Source organism: Mirounga leonina, unplaced genomic scaffold, assembly GCF_011800145.1.
Source record: "Mirounga leonina isolate KUSES-001 unplaced genomic scaffold, KU_Mleo_1.0 Mir_224, whole genome shotgun sequence".
NCBI lineage: Eukaryota > Metazoa > Chordata > Mammalia > Carnivora > Phocidae > Mirounga > Mirounga leonina.
In genome coordinates, this window is record NW_023270615.1 from 12,314,221 (window position 1) to 12,336,437 (window position 22,217).

Genomic DNA, 22,217 nt, shown 5'->3' on the forward strand with positions numbered 1-22,217 from the left:
TGTGATCAAGTATCTCTCTTTCATATTTACTGCTGAGGAGGTCTTCAGTTTAGAAACTCAGAGATTATTCAGGAGACCTTTAACAGCATCCTCAGTATCACCTAAATTTTGTGAGAACACGGTGGTTTTAAAACTAACAAAATCACAACAGAAAAGGTGGGAATTACTTTGAAAACCTGTATTTTCTACTTCAAGAAGCTATGTGCTTAGTCATGGTTCTTCTTAGCACAATCGCAGTGTAGAAGAGGTTTGTCTTGGTGTGTCCCCCCACCCGCTGTACCACCAGTCCCCCCTTGCCCCTGCATCCCCATGTATTCATCTTCCATCCCAGCCCTGCCAGGAAGAAGAAAACTAGCTCTCCACCCTCACCTAGCCCTTAGTTGACTTAACTAACACTTTCATGGAGATGAGGGGCAGGGTATTATATAAAATTAACATCAGAATAAGTGGAAGACTCCTTCGGGTGTGATTCATGAGGGGCAGATTTTAATCTTCTTACCCTTTCCTCCCGCACCAATGCAAACTCCACCTGATTGTTTCTCCATGAAATTCCTGGGAACCAAAAATCTTTTAGTGCCATAGTTGGACTTAAAATCACAAATAACTAAGGAAAGAAAAAAAAAAACCTTGAACTAAATTAATATTAAGATGTAATGGCCAATAGTGTAGAATAGTATATCCATCAGGTTCTAGCAGGAAAGAGGTGGCATATTCAAATTAGGATCATTCCATGCAAATTTAATAAATTTAATAAAAGACTATTTACAGAGTTGTAGGGAACCATAGGGTTACTGCAGCACCCTGAGCTAATAAAAGCACAGCTGTTACCATTTCTAGGCCCAAGAGAGGAGGAGAGGGAGTGGTTACCGAACCCAAAATGAGAGAGTCCTGCAGAGAGGGGCGTCATGAGAGGAGCTCAGACCTTCAGACAAGGGACCCCACTGGTCCAAGGTGACTGAGAGGAAGCCAGAGGAATAAATACAGTGATCTCACTTTTATCCCTCCCTTCACTCTTTTCTCCGGGGCTCCCCATTGGCTGAACTCAACCAGAACTGGAGGGCAAGTTGGTGGGGGGGCGGGGGGGGGGTACATCGGTGAAGTTGTTGTAAGTCAGCTTTCCTGTGCAGAGCCGGGGAGAAATGAGTGCAGAGCAGATTTGGAGGGGTGAGTAGCATACCCAGCACTAGAGGGAGGGAGAAAGAGAAAGTAGAAGCAACAAGCTTGGGGGAGCGGTTGGGAGATGTTGGAGAAGGAAGGACTAAAACTTACTGTTTCAGAGCATTGACCTTGTTGAATACACACACACACACACACATACACACACACCTTTCAAAACTAGAGAAACACAATGTTGGGACTTCCTTGTTTTAAAGTTGAAGGGAGACATTTTCAGGCACCCCTTACTCCACAAGATGATCACCCTTCTCTCTGTGAGGAAAATAAGCTCATTGAAATCCAGACACTAATGAGATCTTAAAGCATGAAAAGAATTCACTGTGAGGTGCGTACACAGTTTATTTTATTAGCCAGCTGAGAGTACCCATGAGGAGCAGCCGATAGAGCAAAGCATGTCTTCTCTTTTCCCATAGGATTACCTTACAGGGATACAAAGTCAGCCTCAGATGGAAACCCAGGTGTTCCTGGAGTGTCTCCAGCATTCCTCTTCTCTCTTCTACTTGTTTGTCCTTCCTCCAACCAGGGCCCTCCTTCTCTAGGTCAAAGCTTTGGAAATCCTCATTCCTGGATTTATTCTGGGAAGGTACTGAGGAATTTCTACTCTGTACCTCCTTAATTTTCACCAGGAGTTAGATTCTTATGCCTGAATCATCTACAGGGGAAACTTTCTGTTGCTAACAGTGGACAACTTTGAGGCATGATTATGCTGTAGAAACCTCTTCCCACCTGCACACATCTCACCCCTACCTCTTCTTCAAAAGGAGTAAAAGTCAAAAGAAATCTGAAACCTTGTTTTGTCACATTAACTTCAGGGGATTACTTTTTTCTGGTTATAATTGGGCAATGGTCTTCTTTTTAATTTGACCTGTTTCACAAAATATGTTCATCTTGTGTATAATTAAATTGCCTTTTCATTCTGGAACTTTTATTTGTTATCTGTAGCTACATAAAACCATGCTAAAATGTGGTGGCTGAAAGCAGTCGTGTATTAACTTCACAAACTTATGGGTTGTCTGGGTGCTTGCTTCTTGCTTAGGATTTTATTTATACTCACAGTGGTTTAGACACTGGAGGTGAACTAGAAATGCAGAGAAGTAGGAAAAACTGTTTGATAATATGAGTTGACACCGATTTCCTCCTAAAAAGAGAATAGTAAGAGAAAATATCCTGGCAATGGAGAACATAGGACCTTGGGGAGAGGAGAGCTGGTGTAGTTGAGAGAAAAGGAGTAATATTCCATTTATTCCAGATAGGAATTGAAATGACAGGAAGAGTCTAAATGATTCTCAATGTAGCCATACCCCATGAACCTCCATTTCCCTACCAGGGCTGTTTAACTCATGAAATGATTTGAGCAAGTGGTTTGTCTGTTTTAAAAACCAGTGAAGAGATTGGGGCCTCATACCTGTCTCATTTACAGCAGATCCTCGATCTCCTACCAGGATCTTGGAGTGCAGATGCAAAGAAAAACCTAAAAGAGTAAGTCCTAGAAACACCTAGAAATCACAGGGAGGCCTCTGCACCCTCAAAAGCCATAGAAATAAGGCACAGAGGGAGTTAACCAGATGTCCAGAGGGCAAGGGCCCCAGCTGGAGTCTCTGACAGAAACTTTGAGCATACCATGATGTAAATAACAATGATTATAGCACTCTTATGAAACATGTCAAACACTTTCTATTAAAATGGTAATTAAAGTTTTTTTAAAGGTCACTAACTATCACATTCCACTGAATATGACAATTTATTTGAAAAAGAAGAAACATACATAACTGGCCATTTCACATGGTTTTTAATGGAGATTTATCCAAATTTTGCCTCTCTGGGATGAGACTTTTTTTTAAATGAACAATCTTTTTGTGAAGAGGTTTCTCATATTATGATATTCTCTGCAATCACATTTCCAAATGGCCCATCGCCAATTTTGGTTTTCCTAAATAAATAAATAAATAAGACTTAGCAATTAATACTGGGCACTTGAAGAAAGAATGTTCATAATAATAAAAGACTCCAGATAACCCTTCCATAGAATAGTGACACGTAAATATGTGTGTTCGCTTCTCTGGGAATGAATGGTGCTAAGAATGTCATGGTCGGTTTTGTGCTCACAAGTTCTGGCATGTACTTGGCACATTGTATTTGATTCTTGGCCGTGAGATTGCAGTGAGCCACTGCTAATGATGGCCTAAGAAAACATTTCAGAATGTCTTTATTTTACAGGCAAGCCACTGGGATTGAGAAGAAAAACTTCTTACTCAGAAACGGGTGATCTGAACTGGAGTTGGAAATCTGCTGCCTCTTAACTCTATATCCGAAGTTACTACTAGAGATCTAAGAACATCGATAGCATCTGCAAATGGTAATAATACTTACCCTTCGTCTATCACCTGGTGGTTGTGAGAATTAAGGAAGGAAAGTAGGCAGAAAAATGTTTGCAAATTGATGTAGAAATAGAAGCTCTTTTAAACTGATGTTTGAGATGATTTTGTAATGAACTGTTCAGTATTTTAACTATATTTTCAGGTTTCACTTAGTAGGATTCAAGCATGAATCTAGTTAGAATATGAGTATTAGCAACTTATTGCCAGTACAATTGACTCTTGAGCAACTTGGGTTTGAATTCCGGGGATCTGCCGATACACAGATTTACATATATATATATATATATATATATATATATATATATATATATATATACAGCACTATCCATGGATGTTCTCTTCCTTAATGATTTTCTTAATAACATTTTCTTTTCTCGAGCTTACTCTATTGCCAGAATACATTATATAATACATATAATGCACAAAATATGTGTTAATTGACTCTTTAGGTTATCGTTAAGGCTTCTGGATGACAGAATGCTATTAGCAGTTTTTTGGGGAGTCAGAAGTTATGGGTGGATTTTTGACTGGGGGTGAGGGGCAGGTGTCAATGCCCCTGGCCCCCACCTTGTTTGAGTGTCAGCTGTTTATGTGAAGCATAATATTGTCTTTGCCTCCAGCTGCTTCTCCCAGAATCACCCCTGTCGGCAAACTGATAATGAATCGAGTGGAAGTAATTTTCTTCTCAATCCCAGTGGCTTGCCTGTAAAATAAAGACATTCTGAAATGTCTACTGCTACTTCAGAAGGGAGTCATTGCTGCTCGTTGCCTCCCCAAGAGCAATCTATCCCTTCTCCCTTTCCTGTTAACAGAGTCTAGGTTTTATTCATAATCCATATATAAATCCACAATTTTAGCCCCCATTTCAAGGACAAATACTGAGTTTTCAAAGCCACTCAAGGTAACCCCCTTCCCTTTGCCAGTGACTGATTAAGAGCTGGACACATTGCTCAATTAGGTTTGTTGAATGCATGATAATGGACACTTACGGACCACTTATTCTATGCCAGGCACTTTCCCCAATACCTTATGTATATTTATGCTGATCCTTACATCAACCCTGTGAGGTAGGTTGTAGGACTATCTAAGTTTTGCAGCTGAGGAAATTCAGAGCTAGGGAGACTAAAAATACTTGTCCAAGGGAGTGTGTAAGTAGAACTAGAATATAAACCCAGGTAGTGTAGCTTGTTGCCCACATTCATTGCCAGTGTGCAGCACTACAGTGGAAGTCTCCTGAAGGCTTTTGGAAAGGGTCTCCTCACTAATAAAGAAGAGTCAAGCAGGATATGCCCTATTCCTTCTGCCAGATGTCTGATGATTGCATGTGATGCCCCGGAGATGGCAGCCATCTTGTGACAATGAGGAGCACTAGGCTGATACACTGAGTATAGCCCAGTGAAAAGATAGAAAAATCCCGGGTCTTTGACATTGTGTTGAAACACTGACTTTGCAAACTGTGAAACTTGCCTACTGCAATGCTTCTAATTAGGTGAAATACTCTATTTTCATCTTTGTGTAAACAGTTTTGAATTGGAGTCATCTAATACTTGCAGCTAAACACATCCCCACTGAACGAACATGGATATGCTGTTAAGTATGGTATGTCCAAACTAAGTGATTGGCTCCCTTCTGGAGTAGCAATTTATTATCACTAGAAATATGTCAAGGATGGTAAAAGGGGATTACAATTTGGGGAGAGTAGGTTAGACAAAATGATCCAAGATGCCTTCCACTTCTAGTTGCTGATTTCAGTGAAATTATGGTTTTCTCTATCAAATAGGATCATTAAGATGGAAGGTATTAAAATACAACTGAACAGTCTTCTGGAGGAAAAAAAAAAAAACCCAAATATTTGGAAGATAAAGGAAGAAAAGATAAATTAGCATAAATGTAGGCAGATCCTGTGGTTCAGTCAAGGAACTGAAACCAAAAATAACTTGGAGACCCAGGATAAGCCAAACTTAATTTGGGGACTTGCTTCCTCAGTTCCATCCTTAAACATCAATTAAACAAAAATCTTAGCCTCTACATCAATTACCTATATACTTTTCCTTTCCCTTTACCTCTAGCTCCTAGAAGATCACACGGCCTCCTTCCTAATTTCTCTCAAAATCACTGTTTCTATTTACTTGGTTTCTGTTCCACAACTGAATGGGAACTCCTCAAGCAGCCATGACTCACTTCTGTACTTGCAAATCCTATAGCATATTTCAGTCCTTGACCCATCCAATCTCTTCATGGTGTTTGGCCTCAACTTTCAGCTCTTGCTCCACATTTCATCATCCCTTTCTGAATAACCACACTTCCTCCCACGTATGCATGCCCAATTCTATTTCACCAGCTCAGAGCGTTCTCCCAGCCTCCAGACCCCTGTTTACAGCTCTTTCCTGAATAGCTTCTGTACACTCTTGGAAAACAGCAGTCATCTTGGCCCCTCTGTCTCTCTCTGCCTCTCCCTCCCTTACATCTCTTGTCAGTCCAGACCCTAAAACATGTCTTTCATTTGTCCCTGATCCATTTCCATTTCCAGTTCCAGATCTTCATCTCTCTCCTAGGCTCCCAAGTGGCCCACCCTCAAATTCCATGCTGACCACCAGCATAGTAAGTCTGAACATGAGTCAGCATAGTAAGTCTGAACTTTTTTTTACTTTAGGTGATTCCTCATTGGTTTGAATGGTGATTGCCTTCAGAATAACACCCATTTTTCTCTGGGTGTTGTTCCAACTGGCCCCGTCCTACCTGCTAGCTTCAGCTGCAGCTATTCCCTTCATGCACCCTGTGGTTTTCCTATGTGAAATTGCCTGCTTTTCTATCTCTGTACTATGGATGCATGCTGGTTCTTTTTGATTGAATTGTTCCCATCTACCATTGCATGGCCTGGCAAACTCATCATATCTCAAGGCACAGCTCGAATTGTGTCTTTTCCCTTTATCTTGCCTGCCACCAGGCAGACTGTTAGCTCCCCATCTGTTTCTGTAAACATGCCTCCATTCAAGCATGCACTGGAAAAGCAGGAGCTGCCTGAATAATGCAATGTATCACCACCCCCAGCTCCATAGACATGCCCAAGGCCTGAGGAGATAACCAGAGCTGAGCTAATGTGTCCCTTTCTGGACATCTTTTGGTTTGAGACCAGAGAGAACTGGCAATGAATCTCTGACATTCAGTCAGGGAAGAAAATGATTATCTTACACAAAACAAACTCAGCCTTAACCTAAAACTGCTGTAAAGAGCAAACTGTTAAAGATTTTTTTATAAGAAGAAATTGTAACCCAATAATTTTAACCCAAACCATTTTTTATATGTGTGTAAAAATCTCAGCAATCTGAGGACTAAAATTAAAATGCCACCCAGATGTTTGTTTTGAAAAATTCAAGAGAAGAAACAAAACTAGAACTCATGACTTGAAAGGCTGAGTCATCAAGGACTAATGGTCATCTGGGATTATTATTTTTGATCAAAATTAAACACAAATATCAAATTAGTTTTGATAAAAGAAGATAAATAAAATAATGATTCAGTAATAATGATATGGATATAAAATCACAAAAGACAAAACAAAATAGAAAACAAAGGTATTCCTATAATTAAATATTATAATTAAGCATTTTTGAAGTCCTGGCCTATGCAGTAAGGTAAGAAAAATAAATGGAGTACAAACGAGAACATTATTATCATGATCTTGAGATGTTATTATTTATGTGAAAAACTCAAAAAAGACTCATTTGAACATAAAAAAGTTAGTAAGCTTATTATATGTGAAAAGAATGTGCATGTTATGTATACAAACTTCAGGAGTTTTTCCTATGTATCTGCAATAACTGATTAGAAAATATAATAGGGAAATAAACTGTGATTTTGATGTGTTGGGATAGAAGTTGAAGAGATAGTTCTTAACTAAAGAGAATATTTTCCAAAGTAAAGGTTACTAAAATATCATTAATAAGAGTAACCAAAACATACATATAATACCTAAGAAAAAAATCTACCTTAAAAAAGATGCTATTCCCAGAAGACTAAAAATTTTTGAGGAGCATAATGACTGGAATAAATGGAGAAACATAGCAACAGGAAGACAACATTAAAGAAAATCAATGCCTTGTCAAATAATCCATAAGCTTGATGAAATCCAAACAATCTCAATATATTTTTCTTGAAATGTAATGATGATCCATGAAATCAAAACAAAAAAACAGTTCCATGAAATCAAAACAAAAAAATTTGAGAGATTAATGAAAGGACCTTTGCATTAAGATGTCAAAATGTGTTACAACTCTACAATAATCAAAATAATATGTCACTGATGTCATTTTGTAACCCCAATTTTTCTTTCTCTCTTTCTTTGCCTACTATGATCCTGACCCACTCAAAAGCTTCCCTTTCTCTGAAACTTCCTTGGACCACCCATTCTGGAAGTCTTTCCCCATAATATGCCCTTCTCTTTGGTCATTGATCCATATTCTTGGTTACATAACAAAATTTGTACATGCCTTTTCCCCCCACAGTTTAATTTCCTCCTTTTATCATCTTTGTCTTAATAGTTTCACACCTCCAAGATAAAAAAAGTTGTTTTCAGTATCATCATTGACAGAGGGAAGTGTGAGATATAATAACATCATGGTGCCAAGACTTCAAAGTTAGCTCTGAGGACCACGAGTAGGGGCAGTACCTGAGAGCTTAGAAATGCAGAATTGCTGGCTTCATCCCAGATATACAAAATCAGAAGCCACATTTTAACATGATTCTCAGGTGATTTGTGTGCACATTAAATTTTGAGAAGCACTGCCCTAAAGAATTCCATGGAATAAAAATATTTCATAGCACTCCTGAAGCAATCAGACATAGTTGGATATCTTCCTGCGCTGCAAGCGAATAGAATTATTCAAATCTTGTTTCCTTGATAGGCAAAAATTTAGTGACACCAAAAGAGCCCTAAAGAGATGTGGGTTCAGGGCATGGTATAGATTGAATGATAAAAATGGACTGAGAGGGTGTGTACATGGGGAATGCAAAGATAGTAGGTTGTAATTTGGAAATGATTTGATACCTGGTTACTTCTACAGGGCTTGTTATTTCTCCTTCTAATGCCGGTCTCCCTACTAAGATACTATTCTCTACTGTTGCTCTACATTTTAACATGGGCTGCCATAATCTCACCTCCCACTCACTGTCTTCTAACAAAAGCAGTCCTCCCTCATGAGTCCACCCGTTCCTATCAGCCTAAGCCTCAGTCCCCAGAGCATCCATTAGAATGTAAGTTCCCTAGCAGCACAAAGTGGCACTGTAGCACCAAGTAGTTGGCATTCAACATAGTAGGCATTCAACAACTGAGTAGTCAACAGATGAATCTAAGGAAAACAGTTTAGACAACTTTTATTATACCAGGTCCCTCCAGGGAATAATATCTGGATTGATTTGCAATCAATCCCACATCTCCTTAGAACAGTGCTTATTTCACCCCGTAAATTCCTTTAAGTCTGTTTTCACCGTATCACTACCATCACTACCTCATGGCTGGACTGTCATAGGAAAATCAGAACTACTCTCCTTTCTCTGGTTCCCTAATCTAGCTACAAGGAACTTTTTATAGTCCGCTCTTATCCATAGTATTACACTCAAACCATTTACCCTGACACTGAATTTTTTAGAGTCCAGACCTCAGCTTCCTTTCTAGCCTTGTTTCATGACTTCCCAAAGGGAACCTTCCTTTCTAGCTAAGACGATCTGCTCATGTTTCTTTACTATGCTTTCTCTGCTAGGATCGATGTCCCCAAAGTAAAAATGTTTTTCCCTATCATATTTGCTTATCAAAACCTACCCATTCCTCAAGACTTGGCTCATCCACTTTCTCTATGAAACATGGTAACCAAGCACTCTAACCTAGCAGGATTCATCACTGATTCATTCCAGGAATATCCAGTGATGTCTCCTCTGAATTCTCCTATCACTTACTATCTATAATGCCCGTCACTTACTATGCATGGTCTTTTGAACATATATCCTTCTGCATATGTGTTGTGCATAAAGGTAAACAAAGAAGTCAAGACAGGGTGGCCTGATATTAAAACATCTCTCTACCACATAGTAATGATATAACATTAGGCAATTTTCTTCCCCTCCTGGGTCCCAGTGTCTTTATCTGTAAAAAAGTACCTACCTCGGAGGATTATTATAATTAAAATAAGTCACATACTTTTAAAAGCTCTTAACAGGTATCTGGAACATAAAGAACACTCAACAATATTGGTATTCCTTCCCCACAGCACCTCACTTACAGTTGGTGCTACTTTATATTCTTAAGTAATTCAGTACATCAAAATATTTATTTATTCATTTGTGAACTGATAAAGATCAGTGTTGGCTATCAATACTGACTTTCCACTGAAAGATGTTAAGAGCAAAATTTCCTACTCCTTTTGGATCAAAGAGTAGGCATTCCTCTCTAAAAGAAAGGTATTTGGAAGAGTGTATGAAAGAGAGACCTGCAGACAGATAATGTGATTAGAGTCCTATCTTAGATTATTTACTCTATCTTTGATAACATATCTTGTAAGCGAGTCTGGCTTTGTCATTAAAACGATGATGAGAAATGGAATATGTTGTAAAGAAACTTCTCTGTTGTAGCTATGGACAAGGGGCTTAATCTCTCTAAGCCTATCTCCCCATTTATCAGTGAGATTAGACCAGATGACCCCTATTGTCCCTTGGATTGCTGTGGAGAGTATAGTTACTTTGCTGTGGAATACCGAGATTGCATTATCTCCTCCATCTTTCATCTATGTAGCAGCCCTAAGAAATATCCTTCATCTAAGTAACAAATCATTACAAGATTGATTTCAGATTATAGAAGAACAGTTCTATCAATTGTTAAGATATTAGGTTGTCACTCAGTTATTACTAAACCCCAGATCTTCATACTCACTCTGAAAAAGTATGATGGTCTTATATTATTTAACAGTAAATGATAACAATGCCTAGTCTTACTTTACTTTGGAGAAAAGACAGATTATTATATACATGTTGGATTTCCTCAAAATTAACTAATAGCTTATTGGCCAAAGTAAAGATGGCCCATAGGTTTCCTATTTTCTACGTGATTATACTAAATACTACACGTGCCCTTTGGGTCTGAATTAGAATTATGTTTAAGTATGGCAAAGTTCAAGTAGGATATTATCACTTTTTATTCAGTAATACAAAAAACATTTGCTACTGGGTCTCATGCATGCCCTGACTTGACAGGTGATGTTGTGTTTAAAACTCACACACGCATATTTCCAGCAAATCAGCATCCATGCTCTGGGTGACATGGGATGGGAGGGCATGTCTATACTTGCTTCTGACATAGATTTGTTGATATGTTGGGGAGCAGAGCCATACATCGATATTTATTTCCCATCAGCCTTATTTTAGGGTTCTCTTTAAGAGTCTGTCCAGCTTCAGGCCATCCTGTGGTGGTCTGTGGCTACCCATTCAGTGGCCCATGGGGTGGGAGCCACAGATAGTCTCCAGCCTGAGTCCCCAGGCTTTAGTAGGGAACTGCTGAATGAGTAGCATGTGTTACGTGGGCCTTCTACGAGTCTGCAGCCCTGAGTTCATTAGCACTGCATTCAGGAGCTGGGCATCCCATTTACCCAGGAACTTTGGTCACTATCTTTTCAGCAAAGGCTGGATCCGCCTTCCCCATCTCATCTGTCTCTCTGTAGAAGAACAGTTCAGGTACAACTTTCCATGGAAGCTCGTGGGGGAGACGCTGTCCTTACTGAGGACCTCCTGAGCTGGCATTCCCCCACATCAGACCCCCTGGTGGCTCCCTCATTGTTGCACAGGGTGACAGTGTCCATATAATACAGGAACACAGCAGGGATCCTGTGCCACAGAGCAGGGCTGTGGTCCGTCTGGTGGTCCGTCCTGAGATTGCTATTCCCCAAGATTGAGGCTTTCAGCACCCTGCTTCAAGTTGGGTAGACAGGGCTCCGCGTGTTGATCATCCAGCAGTGGACATGCCTCCTGGGGGCAACAAGCAAACCTGGCTGGTGTTCCTGGGGAACAAGATCCGACATCAGCTGGGTTTTCGATGGTAACAAGGGCCCCAAACTGCCATCACAAGCATCTCCCAAGTATCCTATATCTCTGCAAGAGGTAGGAGGTTGCCTTTTATAGGTACACTGTTCCAGCTAAGAGTCAAGCCTGGTACCACCCAAATGGGTTCTGCAGCAAGGAACTTGAGGATATTCTTGTCCTTGATCTGTAGGACGAGAAGACCCTGGGCATTGTGAAGATTTTCCTTTAAGTTCCTTCGGGAATAAAGGACCATACCCTATGAACCCTTCTGGGCAGCATGGAAAGGCTTTAATTTTATTCTTACTAACTTGACTTGTATGATGCTCTCAGCAGATCTGAGTGAAACTTGAGCTCTGACTAAGGTAAGGGACAAGCCAAATCAATGTGACTTGGATCATGTACCCTCCCTCCATGATAGAAACTTTTTGGTTATAGAGGCTAGAAGCACCCCTACATTCATGAGACCCTTGCCTACAAGCATGTATCTTAGAACCAACCAGGATCATTTTTGAATAGATAAAAACACTGTCTCTGTCCCTAGAGAATCCTGGATCAGAATGCAGGAAGCAGGGGTGCTGTCCTCCCATGATTTTCCCCTGCAATTAATGGTCAGATCATTGTTTTACCTGGGGAAACAGTGACTTAGCCAACCCCTCTCTCCTTTCCCACGAGGCTCTGGGCATGGGGGCCAGTGATGAGAAAAGCATGGGCGGGGATGGGGGGAGCTTCACCACCATCATAGATGTTGGCCCATCCTGGGTCAGCCTTCTCTCTCCCTCATCACCCCCTTCCTTCTGCCAGAGTTAGCGTGCTGGATCAGTAGGACACAAAGCTGTGTGTGATGTGTGACCCTTCCTTAAGCTGGACTGCGTCATCTGGGCAGATAAACTTTTTTTTTTTTCAAAGATTTTATTTATTTGACAGAGAGAGACACAGCGAGAGAGGGAACACAAGCATGGGGAGTGGGAGAGGGAGAAGCAGCCTTCCCGCAGAGCAGGGAGCCTGATGCGGGGCTCGATCCCAGGACCCAGGGATCACGACCCGAGCTGAAGGCAGACGCTTAACGACTGAGCCACCCAGGCGCCCCCGGGCAGATAAACTAACAAGCTAGGAAATCCAGCTGGGGCTGGTTGTACTTTGCCCACGTCTGTTACAGCATATGGTACACCCTCTTGAGGTGACTGACAGAGCTATTTAATTTTACAGTTTGTCTGATGCCCTCACCCAGATACCACGCATACTGTCATGGGCTGATGCAAAACGACATTTGTGAGCAGTCTCAGCTTGGTTACAATCACGGATTTCACGAAAGGAGCACTTTAACATTGAATCTGAGCTCCACAGTTCCCAGGATGACAGAGCTGGATGGAAACATTGGGGGACTTACCCGTTACTAGACCTGGTCGTGTTCCTCAAAGAAATTGAGGCAGAAATATTGATTGACCCCCAAGGTCTCACCCAGCCAGTTAGTACAAGGACTAGAACCCTCAGCCACTGACTTCCAACCGATGCTCTTTCCAGCCCAGGCTATCATCACATGGTCAGTTTTGCTTCATCTTCGAAATCCAGCCCCTAGAACCTTTCCCAGAACTGGACCTCTGGGCCTAAAATGGTTTAATGCACACTTTTGGGAAGGGAGAGCCACAAGGCCTCTAAGTGGTTTTGATCAAGTTTGCCAATATTTACACCATAGGGTAATCTGCATAAACTTCATAAATAATATAAAATTCCTCCAAAGTGAGTTAACCATGAGCTGCAGCGGTCTTTTGAAAAAAATCCATGTTATGCAATCATCCCGACAAAGTTAACAACTCAATGGAGCACCGAAGGTAACCACTGATTGCAGTGACTGCTATTGACCATTTTAAGTGTGACTATTTTTAAAATACTGTATGCCTCATTAAGCTGTGCTCTGAAAATGAGAAATTTGCTTTAACTGCATTGTTTTGAATTGCTGAGAGAAGAATCTATCAACCACAAGGTGCCCTGCTGCTGAACTCAGCCAAAAAGCTGTTAATAACCCCAGCAGATGTTTCAGCTTTTTAGGCCAATAGACTCCCTCTCTCCCTACCCTCCCCTTTCTAGAATCTGATGCCAAGACGACTGAACTCCAGTTTCTGTGGCTGCTGCCGTGGCCGCCACCACCAGGGCCGGTGGTAATAATAGTGCTGCTGAGGAATTGAGTCTTTGAACAACCAGTGGTGACCTGGCCTCAGCCCTGTAAGGTCAGAACAGGATTGCTTTTACCATCTGAAGTTTAAATTTTCTGGGGGAAAATGAACGTAGGGCCACAGAATTGCTGTTTCTGTTTTGTTGTCGGCCTTCATTGCCAGCCATTTTGTTCCATTTGTCGTGATTTCTCCCCGCACTCGAAGTCCATTTCTCAGACCCATCGGGGGGTTGGGCTTGCGGGGTGGAGGTCACTCATACGCTAGTGTCTCCATAGGTCGCCGAGAGATGTTGGGTTAGCAGCTTTACAGAGGGGTCCTCTGTGTGATGTACCGTTTGGGGTGGTTGGCTGCCCGATACCGCGAGGCTCAGAATGCCCTGACCTTAGCAGGTCTGCAATATTAGAAGTGTGTATTATAAACATAGAGACATCCCTGTGAGGTCGGTAGGATATGAGGGCATTCCGGGGCCACTGCAGTCCCACATGGGGATTTGTCAACATCTCTGGGATAAACTTTACACCATCACCTGAAATTAAATCTACATTCCAAGGCTTTCCAAATGAGAAGAAATGTTTTTAAAAAGGAGATCCGGGCGCCTGGGTGGCTCAGATGGCTGAGCATCTGCCTTCGGCTCAGGTCATGATCCCGGGGTCCTGGGATCGAGTCCCGCATCGGGCTCCCTGCTAGGCGGGGAGCCTGCTTCTCCCTCTGCCTCTGCATCTCTCTCTCTCTCTCTCTCTGACTCTCATGAATAAAGAAATAAAATATTAAAAAAAAAAAAAAGGAGATCCTCCCCCTTCCGTCACACTCCCGCCCTTCCCCCCCTCCAGTACTCACTTATTTTGGAGAGAGCACTTTAAGACACCCCAGTGACAGCAGGGTGACCAAGAAAACACAGGTGCACCACATCTATGGAATATCACATTGGCTAGGAACACATCCGTACTGCACATCTATACATACTATTGTGCAGAGAATTGCCATTTCAACGGGGGAAAAAATTGAAAAGCAGAATTAAGTTCATAAATACTTCGCTTCCTTATTTTGATGCAACACAAAGGCAGAATATCCAAGACTCTGTGGAGCGCTATTGTCAGCTTCCACATTTGCCAACCATAGTAATTCAACCCCAAGATCTCTGCTCTATGCCATAGTGGCTATAAAAAGTAAGTACCTCTCCCTAGTGCCCTGCCGCCATATTGTTTACATACGCTCAACACTGTGTTTCTCTTTATCAGGAAAAGCTCTGGAGTGTGATGCAAGTCTCGTCTTCTTTTTTTTTAACTGGATAAGGTAATAGATTCCATCGTAACTTTAGGTCCACATCCTTTTCAGTACACACGCAGAAGCACTCATTAGTGCTAATGGAATTTGCATGTATGTATTGAAGGGAAAATACAGTTGCCCACAACTGTGTACTCCATTTTCTTATCAGACCAAGCACAACACGATACACTCGGGAGTTCAGTGGCATCTATCTTCTAATTCTGAAATTTAAGTAACTCGGATTAAAAATTGTCCCAATCGGGCGCCTGGGTGGCTCAGTTGGTTGGGCGACTGCCTCCGGCTCAGGTCATGATCCCAGGGTCCTGGGATCGAGTCTCACATCGGGCTCCCTGCTCAGCGGGAAGCCTGCTTCTCCCTCTCCCACTCCCCCTGCTTGTGTTCCTGCTCTCTCTGTCTCTGTCTCTGTCAAATAAATAAATAAAATCTTTAAAAAAAAAAAATTGTCCCAATCATTCTGAAATGGGGTGTTCCCACTAGCAAATGGGATGGACATTTCTGCTTAGATTACTATGATTCCAGAAAGCCAGTATCAGATGCGGAGTCTTTAGTAAAATAAACAACCAGTGTCGTAATAATAAAATAGGCTAAAAAAAAACAACAACAAAAAAATCCCCAGAAACTCCCTACTGAATCAGTAGAGACTATACCCTCATTATTAAAAAATTCTGTATTAAATTACCTATACGCATCTCCAGAGGAGTGAAAACACAAAATGAGGGAAAGAGAATTGAAAATAATCACTGTTTCGTTGAGATTCCAGACCTGCCGGCAGTGAATATTGGTACTAGGCATTAATAAACTATGTGGAGGTGTCTGGGGCCCATGGAAATCCAGACCAGACACTTCATTAGGTCCTGAACTTTACCTGGAATCTTCTACTACAAGTGATGATTTCCAAGCTATTTTGTTCTTGATTATTTCCAGTCCAAGTGAAATGGACAATAAAGAAAAGATACTTCCATGATGGATGTTCAGGACCAAAATAACTCCACCATCTGATGTATTTCACAGTTTTAAGTTAAAACAGACCTAGTATAATATGCTTGTGCATCTGGCTCAGGTGCTTCGTTTGCCATATGTTTGTGAAATAATCCAAGGAGATGTTACAATTGTACCGCTCCCCTTGGGACCTGAATAAAATGTGCCTGCAAAGAGTTACCTAATTATTCATTCCTGCCAACAACATCCTCGCCTCATAATAAGGGGGTGCTTACAATGAGACAATAGTGCTTTCAATCTTGAGAGATGTCAGTGCCACTTATTGTTTCAAAAACAGAAAGTCTTTTGCATTTTTTTAAATAAGAAAAAGATCTGTGGCCTTTAAAGCAAATAAAGTACTCTGCAGGGGATGTATTTGATATTCTTTTGGGGGGCAAATGCTCCCTGGAACTCAACCGATGAAAGCCCACATAGTCGCGTGGAAATGAGTGACCCCCAAATCCACAGTAGCTATGAAGTGGCTACTCTGGTGACTGTACATGGGAGTGCAGAACTTTACAGTTGGCAAATGGCTTTCCTGTATGTTGGCCACATTTAATTCTTTTTTTTTTTTTAAAGATTTTATTTATTTATTTTTAGAGAGAGAGAGAGAGAACACATGAGAGGGGGGATGGTCAGAGAGAGAGGCAGACTCCCCGCCGAGCAGGGAGCCCGATGCGGGACTCGATCCAGGGACTCCAGGATCATGACCTGAGCCGAAGGCAGTCGCTTAACCATCTGAGCCACCCAGGTGCCCCTAAATATTTCCAATTTAAGTCCTCTTGACAGTATTATCATTTATAAGTAAACCAAAATATTTCTAATTCCCTTCCATTGTCTCTATATAAATTGTATTAAAATGTTCTTTTCTGATCTTCTCTAAATGAAAAAAATAAGTGAAGTTGAGTAAACAAGCTGTACAGACTTTGTATTAAAACTTCAATGTCTTCAGAAAAGGAAGCTTGTATTCAGAATACTGCAGTTTCTAGTGATGGGGGTGGGGTGCCTCATTTGAGGTGTCTCTTCTGAACCCCAACACTGAGGTGTTCTGTACATCCACACTCAGGCTCTACCTTGGGCTTGTGTCCTGGAGTCCCAGAGGGACTCATCAGTTGTTTGGTTATTTTTCCCTATACTCTCCTTGGTACATCTTTTTTTTTTTTTTAATTTTTTTTAAGTTTTTTTTTTTTTTTAATTTATTTGCGAGAGAGAGAATGAGAGACAGAGAGCATGAGAGGGAGGAGGGTCAGAGGGAGAAGCAGACTCCCCGCCAAGCAGGGAGCCCGACGCGGGACTCATTCCCGGGACTCCAGGATCATGACCTGAGCTGAAGGCTGTCGCTTAACCAACTGAGCCACCCAGGCGCCCTGGCCACATTTAATTCTTATAACTACCTTGTACAGAGACAAAAAAGGCACACCTTATTTAGCCTTGCTGGTTGTGCTGATACTTTATAGCACTAATTGGCCAGAAACGTGAGAATCTTTTTTAAATGTAAAAGTATTTTTTAGTCTTGACCCATAAGCACTGCTTGCCGCAAGGAGTTCTCGCTTTGAGTCATTGACAGTCTGCTTTTTCCTTGCTCCTGAACTTGCATCCTTTGTCCCATGACTCACTTACACTCTCTCTCTTGATTCTCTTTTGATTCAAAAGGCATAATGTGATTTTCTATCAATGGTGAAAAAAAAAAGAACAGCGAGGAAATGAACTTAATGATCAAAATACAGGCCTACCACAAAAATACAGATTTTAATGAGGCTCCAGGCCAGGTTGAAGTTCAAACAGATAAATCATGCTCTTGGCCTAGCTTTATCCACCACTAAATCAATGTAAAAGAAATGTGGCAAAGATGAAGATATCAGCCAATGAATCTCTAGGCGTGTGTTAATTGTGTATTTACAGAAGTGCCGAAAGCCAGGAGAGCTGTGTCTCCGTAAGGATTAGGCTGACATGACCCTAAAGGGCCAGATTAGTGTAGGGGTTGTTTTTCCCTGGAATTCAAATCTCAGGGTCAAACAGGACACAAAGGATGAGAGAAGAAGGATAGGAGATTCAGCTCAGGTTACCTAGTTTGGGTAAATGGGTTCTAGTGTCTATTTGCCTCCAAGGTTCTTGTTCAAAACAACTAGGAGCTACAAAGCATCCCTTAGTTCTGCTTTGCTAGTTAACCTTAATGGTTTTGGATTGCTCAATATACAATATTTTCTGGATATGTATTCCCCGTAGGAGGAAGAGTGAGTTATTATAAAGAAGTAATTGAATATTGGTCTCTTGTTAGGGTAAGAGATTCCCCAGACAAAAGTTTTTCACTCATTGCAATTATATACTTTCTGGATACATATACATTTCCTTCATCTCCTTAATGTTTACTGAGTGCCTACTAGTAGACCACATGCTGTGGATACAAAGTGGAGAAAGCGAGGTCCTACTCTCAGGGCATTTAGACAAGTGGAGACTCAGACTTGCAAACAAGTAAATACAATGAGGTTTACAAAATTGGGTGATCCACAAAGTTGATTGACACATTAGGATAACACATTTCAGTCTGTCCTGGAAAACTTCCCAGAGGAAGGAAAAATATGAATAGGTGTTTCCAGGCAGACAAAAGATTTCCAATTGTGAGCTATGAGTCATGAGATGCTAATGATCAATTGTAAGCAAGGCAGTAACGTAATCAAATTTTTGTATTTGAACTCTGGGCCTCCAATGAAAGTGGTTGGAAATGAAAATTCCTGGAAAGAAATGTCAAGGATTATATGGCAGTACTTAAGGGAGTTGATGGACCTAATCAAGTAAAAAGGTAGCCCTCTTAGATAAGAGAGATAAACGAGAGAAGAATAAATAGGGTACATTGCTTGGAATGTGAGAAAGCAGTCACAAGGCTCCAAGGATGTTGGCTTGGGAAACTGGGGGGAAGGGTCTAACATTCACTAATAAAAAGAGTATAGGAGGGAGAGCCGGTTTTGTGTAGTAAAGAGGGATGGGCACAGAATCAGAGATGAGCATGCTCAATTCTGGACATACTGAGTTTGCAGTGCCTGTGGGATACCCAGGTGGAAGTATTTAGAAAACAGTGGGAGATAGAGGCTCAGGATAGAGATTTAGATGTAAAACCTCACTGGGAACAAGATCCCCCAAACATGAATAAAATGGGAAAGAAAACACTGACATTTAAGGAGAGGGGAGAGAAATAGAACCCAGTCAAGGCACAGAAAAGGAGTAACCAGTGCAGACGTAAACCAGGAGAGAGAGAGAAATGTCGTGAAAGACAAAGTCAGAACTGCAAGAAGGGGAGAAGAGTAAGCAGGACAAGTCATATAAGATGAGAATTAAAATGCTTCTTCCGCTGGGTCAGGAAGTGAAGGAGGGCAGTCTCAGTGTGGTGACATGCCTAGAGCAAGGTTAGAATGGATCAAAGAGCCAGTGGGTGATATGGAGTCAGAGTGAGTAAATCTTGAACTTTGTAAAGGAATAGCTATCAAAGAAACATGAAGGCGCTAAAAAAAAATTAGTTATTTAAATCGTTTCTGTTTGTTTTTTTAAAGGAGAGGGATGAACATATTGGTCTGCTGAGGGAAATAGCCAATAGAACATCGAAGGTAAGAAAAGGATGTTATTTATTTATTTATTTATTTATTTTTAAAGATTTTATTTATTTATTTGACAGAGAGAGGCACAGCGAGAGAGGGAACACAGCAGGGGGAGTGGGAGAGGGAGAAGCAGGCTTCCCGCCGAGCAGGGAGCCCGATGTGGGGCTCGATCCCAGGACCCTGAGATCATGACCTGAGCCGAAGGCAGACGCTTAACGACTGAGCCACCCAGGCACCCCTTTTTTTATTTTTTTTGTTGTTATTTTAATCACCATACATTACATCATTAGTTTTTGATGGAGTGTTCCATGATTCATTGTTTGCGTATAACACCCAGTGCTCCATGCAGAACATGCCCTCTTTAATACCCTTCACCAGGCTAACCCATCCTCCCACCCCCCTCCCCTCTAGAACCCTCAGTTTATTTTTCAGAGTCCATACTTTCTCATGGTTCGTCTCCCCCTCCGATTTCCCCCCCTTCATTTTTCCCCTCCTGCTATCTTCTTCTTCTTCTTCTTCTTTTTTTAACATATAATGTATTATTTGTTTCAGAGGTACAGATCTGAGATTCAACAGTCTTGCACAATTCATAGCGCTTACCAGAGCACATACCCTCCCCAGTGTCTATCACCCAGTTACCCCATCCCTCCCACCCCACCCCCGACTCCAGCAACCCTCAGTTTGTTTCCTGAGATTAAGAATTCCTCATATCAGTGAGCTCATATGATACATGTCTTTCTCTGATTGACTTATTTCGCTCAGCATAACACCCTCCAGTTCCATCCACGTCGTTGCAAATGGCAAAATCTCATTCCTTTTGATGGCTGCATAATATTCCTGTGTGTGTGTGTGTGTGTGTGTGTGTGTGTGTGTGTGTACACACACCACATCTTCTTTATCCATTCATCTGTCGATGGACATCTTGGCTCTTTCCACAGTTTGGCTATTGTGGACATTGCTGCTATAAACATCGGGATGCACGTACCCCTTCGGATCCCTGCATTTGTATCTTTGGGGTAAATACCCAGTAGTGCAATTTCTGGGTCATAGGGTAGCTCTATTTTCAACTTTTTGAGGAACTTCCATACTGTTTTCCAGAGTGGCTGCACCAGCTTGCATTCCCACCAACAGTGTAGGATGGTTCCCCTTTCTCCGCATCCCTGCCAACATCTGTCATTTCCTGACTTGTTAATTTTAGCCATTCTGACTGGTGTGAGGTGATATTTCATTGAGGTTTTGATTTGGATTTCTCTGATGCTGAGCGATGTTGAGCTCTTCTTCATGTGTCTGTTGGCCATTTGGATGTCTTCTTTGGAAAAATGTCTGTTCATGTCTTCTGCCCATTTCTTGATTGGATTCTTTGTTCTTTGGGTGTTGAGTTTGATAAGTTCTTTATAGATTTTGGATATTAGCCCTTTATCTGATATGTCATTTGCAAATATCTTCTCCCATTCTGTCGGTTGTCTTTTGGTTTTGTTGACTGTTTCTTTTGCTATGCAAAAGCTAGAAAAGGATGTTATTGATAAAGCACATTTCAAAGGAGGCAAGGTGGAATAATATCCATTGCACCAGCAGATGGAGTTGCCTTTGACAGGAAAACCATCTTTTGCTAGAGATGAGGACAGGGAAAGAATGGGTGCAGATGCAGATGGGCTTGTGGGTGAATGGTTGGGAAAATGAAAGAAGGCATTTTGATGGCTGCTGGTCCCTAACTTAGAAACAAGGTCATCTGAAAGAGAAAAGATTGAAAGCTTTGAAGAGTGGTAAAGGTTTTGGAATAGCAGCTGAGGGAAATTGGGGAAGCACATGTAATAGGCCTGCCGAGTAGCAGTGAAGGCACAACTGAGATTAGTTTCACTCCAGATTTATGGTCTCCATTCTCTATGGTTGTGATTTTTCTTTTTCCTCCAGGACAGCAGTGCTCAAGGAATGTTTACGGCTAAGGAGGCTCTATGGAGGGTTGCTTGAGGGACATGAAGTCCATCCATCTCTCCCGATAGTTTAGATTATATCTCAAGATCAAGGTAAACCATCCAAGCTAAATACTTGAACCATATTGTTTGGGCTCCTTTTACTTTTACTCACGTTTAGTGAATTGCATTTTGGCATAGGGCCTTGGCCTGCATCGAGAGACCCCGCAGGAAAGAGCCATGGGCCTGTCAGCATTGTTAGCATCATAGAGGATGTTGAGAAAGCCACTAGCCTCTGAACCATGCATGTTCCACTCATGAGGGCACACAGAGCCCCTTCCCTTAGACCCAAGTGCCAGGAAACAATTGGTTTTTCATTAGCAACCCCAATGTGTTTATCTGGTGTAGAGTGCATTGTCTTGGAACCACAATGCTTGGGTTCCAATCCAGCATCCATCACCTGGTGGCTGGTTGAACTTGAGCCTCTTAAGTTCTCTGGGATGCAGTTTTCTCATCTGCAAAATAACAAAAATCATCCTACCTACCTCGGAAGGCTGCAGTAAGACACAGTCAATGTTCAAGTGTTTAGCCCTGTTGTGTGGCAAATCATAAGGCCACCATACATATTTCCCATTATTGTTCTTATTATAGATATTATCTTAC